Raw genomic sequence first — 5,000 nt, 5'->3', positions numbered from 1 at the left:
TTTAACCGCAACAACTTTAATATACGCTATTGGAGCTGGAATTACCGCGGCTGCTGGCACCAGACTTGCCCTCCAATAGATACTCGTTAAAGGATTTAAAGTGTACTCATTCCGATTACGGGGCCTCGGATGAGTCCCGTATCGTTATTTTTCGTCACTACCTCCCCGTGCCGGGAGTGGGTAATTTGCGCGCCTGCTGCCTTCCTTGGATGTGGTAGCCGTTTCTCAGGCTCCCTCTCCGGAATCGAACCCTGATTCCCCGTTACCCGTTACAACCATGGTAGGCGCAGAACCTACCATCGACAGTTGATAAGGCAGACATTTGAAAGATGCATCGCCGGTACGAGGACCGTGCGATCAGCCCAAAGTTATTCAGAGTCACCAAGGCAAACGGACCGGACGAGCCGACCGATTGGTTTTGATCTAATAAAAGCGTCCCTTCCATCTCTGGTCGGGACTCTGTTTGCATGTATTAGCTCTAGAATTACCACAGTTATCCAAGTAACGTGGGTACGATCTAAGGAACCATAACTGATTTAATGAGCCATTCGCGGTTTCACCTTAATGCGGCTTGTACTGAGACATGCATGGCTTAATCTTTGAGACAAGCATATGACTACTGGCAGGATCAACCAGGGAGCTGCGTCAACTAGAGCTGAGCAGCCGGCCGCCCGGGAGTGTGTCCCAGGGGCCCGCGCGAACACGCAAGCGTCCGCTCAATTATTCTGCAAACAGGAGGAGGCTGAGCTCCCCTGCACAATACACCTCGAAACCCTCTCAGGTCCCGGCGGCGCGCAGCGCCGTCCTAAGTACTTGGTCGGGTTCGAGAGAGGCGCAATCGCCCGGAGTTAGGCGAGTAGACGCTTTAGGTGCGACCACCCGTGCTCCCAACTGAGCTTGCCGCTGCCGACAGAGGCCCGGGAGCGTGCTGTCGTGGCATTGCCGGCGGGAGACAACACGCGCCACCTACGGTGACCGGCAGCTCCAACGCCAGCGCCACAGAAGGGCAAAGGCCCCACGTGGGTGCCGAAGCGAACTCTCCCAGCACAGCGCACGTGCCAACACGTCCGCACAACTGCGATACAAACCACCAGCGAGAACCGCTGGGGCGACCGAGCAGCAGACGGCGTCGCGGCGCCGAGTGCCGGGCGGCGGCGCATCCTCAACGCACACAGTCCTCAGTCGGACCAGCACACTGCAGATGTCCACCGCGCTTCGCACCGGGCCCGCGAGGACCCACTTTGGCCGCCCGGCGCCGCGCGCAGGGTGCCCCGGCGCGCAGCTGCGCCGCCTGCCGCGTCCGTCGGCCGGCGCGCCTGCCACTGGGCGCCCCCACCAGCCGGCTGTAGCGCGTGCGCCCACGCACCGCGCGGCCAGCACGCCGGGCGGCCCCCCCTCACCGGCCGGGGACGGTCCCACCCAGCCACCGCCGCGTATCGCTTCACACACAGATTTGCCCTTACTGATTTACCTCCAGCAACAACAACCGCACCACAATGGGTTTACCAGTTGTTCATTTGCGTAACGTCACCAGCAAACGTAGACGTCCATCCCAGTTTGCAAATGCAACGATTATTGCATACCTGTCTGTTAGGTGTCACGACACACTACGTCTGCCCACATACACGCAACAAAATGTGCACGACTAGAGAACACGTGGGAGGTGGCCCCCTACGTATGCGATGTCCATTACGAGACCGACTGTCAACCAGCATCTGTACCATGTCGCAGATGTGGAACGCGGTGCACCATGCTATCACACTGTGTGAGAAGAGACGACTACGTTTGAATACACGCGCCACTACATCAACAGACGGCTCATGCTGATCGCCATCCAGGGCGTCCGTTACTCCCACACGTCTCTATGGCGTACCACACTGCAATGTAGCTGTTATGGGGAGACGGCACGTGGCTGAGTGCACAACATTTGGACCGTATGGTTCGCTGTTGTTGGGCGCAGTCGTTGTACGGTCACACATGTGCCACAGCGTATCATTCAGTACATACGGACCTATGTGCAGTACAATGTGAGGGTTAAGCTTACGACATCAGCGGACAGTGGACACAGGCCGTACCACGACGTAGACTGAGCGCTTCGACATGCGAATGCCAGTGAACAGCTGCGAAGGGCATTGAACACGCAAGCACCTGAACGACCAGCGTGCGAAGGCAGGGGGGAGGGGGGGGGGCGATGTACATCCTGCAGTCGTCCACATTACAGTGTACAGCGGGAGCATGTAAAAAGTAAGCAACACTTGCGAAGTGTTGAAGATGAAACGATACACAAGAGGGTGGGCGGTGCGAGTAGCGAACTATATTCAGAGGGTTGTGGTTAGACAACACTGGATTAATGTAACGTGTCATATGCCAATTACAGAGCAGGTTAAGGCACAACTTGGGTTAGGTTAAGGCACAACTTGGGTTAGGTTAAGGCACAACTTGGGTTAGGTTAAGGCACAACTTGGGTTAGGTTAAGGCACAACTTGGGTTAGGTTAAGGCACAACTTGGGTTAGGTTAAGGCACAACTTGGGTTAGGTTAAGGCACAACTTGGGTTAGGTTAAGGCACAACTTGGGTTAGGTTAAGGCACAACTTGGGTTAGGTTAAGGCACAACTTGGGTTAGGTTAAGGCACAACTTGGGTTAGGTTAAGGCACAACTTGGGTTAGGTTAAGGCACAACTTGGGTTAGGTTAAGGCACAACTTGGGTTAGGTTAAGGCACAACTTGGGTTAGGTTAAGGCACAACGTGGGTTAGGTTAAGGCACAACGTGGGTTAGGTTAAGGCACAACGTGGGTTAGGTTAAGGCACAACGTGGGTTAGGTTAAGGCACAACGTGGGTTAGGTTAAGGCACAACGTGGGTTAGGTTAAGGCACAACGTGGGTTAGGTTAAGGCACAACGTGGGTTAGGTTAAGGCACAACGTGGGTTAGGTTAAGGCACAACGTGGGTTAGGTTAAGGCACAACGTGGGTTAGGTTAAGGCACAACGTGGGTTAGGTTAAGGCACAACGTGGGTTAGGTTAAGGCACAACGTGGGTTAGGTTAAGGCACAACGTGGGTTAGGTTAAGGCACAACGTGGGTTAGGTTAAGGCACAACGTGGGTTAGGTTAAGGCACAACGTGGGTTAGGTTAAGGCACAACGTGGGTTAGGTTAAGGCACAACGTGGGTTAGGTTAAGGCACAACGTGGGTTAGGTTAAGGCACAACGTGGGTTAGGTTAAGGCACAACGTGGGTTAGGTTAAGGCACAACGTGGGTTAGGTTAAGGCACAACGTGGGTTAGGTTAAGGCACAACGTGGGTTAGGTTAAGGCACAACGTGGGTTAGGTTAAGGCACAACGTGGGTTAGGTTAAGGCACAACGTGGGTTAGGTTAAGGCACAACGTGGGTTAGGTTAAGGCACAACGTGGGTTAGGTTAAGGCACAACGTGGGTTAGGTTAAGGCACAACGTGGGTTAGGTTAAGGCACAACGTGGGTTAGGTTAAGGCACAACGTGGGTTAGGTTAAGGCACAACGTGGGTTAGGTTAAGGCACAACGTGGGTTAGGTTAAGGCACAACGTGGGTTAGGTTAAGGCACAACGTGGGTTAGGTTAAGGCACAACGTGGGTTAGGTTAAGGCACAACGTGGGTTAGGTTAAGGCACAACGTGGGTTAGGTTAAGGCACAACGTGGGTTAGGTTAAGGCACAACGTGGGTTAGGTTAAGGCACAACGTGGGTTAGGTTAAGGCACAACGTGGGTTAGGTTAAGGCACAACGTGGGTTAGGTTAAGGCACAACGTGGGTTAGGTTAAGGCACAACTTGGGTTAGGTTAAGGCACAACTTGGGTTAGGTTAAGGCACAACGTGGGTTAGGTTAAGGCACAACGTGGGTTAAGTTAAGGCACAACGTGGGTTAGGTTAAGGCACAACTTGGGTTAGGTTAAGGCACAACTTGGGTTAGGTTAAGGCACAACTTGGGTTAGGTTAAGGCACAACTTGGGTTAGGTTAGGGCACAACGTGGGTTAGGTTAGGGCACAACGTGGGTTAGGTTAGGGCACAACGTGGGTTAGGTTAAGGCACAACGTGGGTTAGGTTAAGGCACAACGTGGGTTAGGTTAAGGCACAACGTGGGTTAGGTTAAGGCACAACGTGGGTTAGGTTAAGGCACAACGTGGGTTAGGTTAAGGCACAACGTGGGTTAGGTTAAGGCACAACGTGGGTTAGGTTAAGGCACAACGTGGGTTAGGTTAAGGCACAACGTGGGTTAGGTTAAGGCACAACGTGGGTTAGGTTAAGGCACAACGTGGGTTAGGTTAAGGCACAACGTGGGTTAGGTTAAGGCACAACGTGGGTTAGGTTAAGGCACAACGTGGGTTAGGTTAAGGCACAACGTGGGTTAGGTTAAGGCACAACGTGGGTTAGGTTAAGGCACAACGTGGGTTAGGTTAAGGCACAACGTGGGTTAGGTTAAGGCACAACGTGGGTTAGGTTAAGGCACAACGTGGGTTAGGTTAAGGCACAACGTGGGTTAGGTTAAGGCACAACGTGGGTTAGGTTAAGGCACAACGTGGGTTAGGTTAAGGCACAACGTGGGTTAGGTTAAGGCACAACGTGGGTTAGGTTAAGGCACAACGTGGGTTAGGTTAAGGCACAACGTGGGTTAGGTTAAGGCACAACGTGGGTTAGGTTTAGGCACAACGTGGGTTAGGTTAAGGCACAACGTGGGTTAGGTTAAGGCACAACGTGGGTTAGGTTAAGGCACAACGTGGGTTAGGTTAAGGCACAACGTGGGTTAGGTTAAGGCACAACGTGGGTTAGGTTAAGGCACAACGTGGGTTAGGTTAAGGCACAACGTGGGTTAGGTTAAGGCACAACGTGGGTTAGGTTAAGGCACAACGTGGGTTAGGTTAAGGCACAACGTGGGTTGGGTTAAGGCACAACGTGGGTTGGGTTAAGGCACAACGTGAGTTAGGTTAAGGCACAACGTGGGTTAGGTTAAGGCACAACGTGGGTTAG

General features: G+C 53.2%; 1 non-coding gene across 1 annotated transcript in view; it reads right to left on the bottom strand.

The window, feature by feature from the left end:
• Positions 1 to 639, bottom strand: part of LOC126178760 (small subunit ribosomal RNA) — a 1,909-nt gene extending 1,270 nt beyond the window's left edge. The window contains exon 1 of the ribosomal RNA XR_007536620.1: positions 1 to 639. This exon is cut by the window's left edge and continues 1,270 nt beyond it. This is a non-coding gene — a ribosomal RNA (small subunit ribosomal RNA).
• Between the last annotated feature and the right edge of the window lie 4,361 nt (positions 640 to 5,000).

The sequence above is a fragment of the Schistocerca cancellata genome, chromosome 3 (assembly GCF_023864275.1).
Source record: "Schistocerca cancellata isolate TAMUIC-IGC-003103 chromosome 3, iqSchCanc2.1, whole genome shotgun sequence".
In the NCBI taxonomy this organism is placed as follows: domain Eukaryota; kingdom Metazoa; phylum Arthropoda; class Insecta; order Orthoptera; family Acrididae; genus Schistocerca; species Schistocerca cancellata.
Note: the sequence above shows the minus strand (reverse complement) of the source record. Positions and strands in the feature narration are given on the sequence as shown.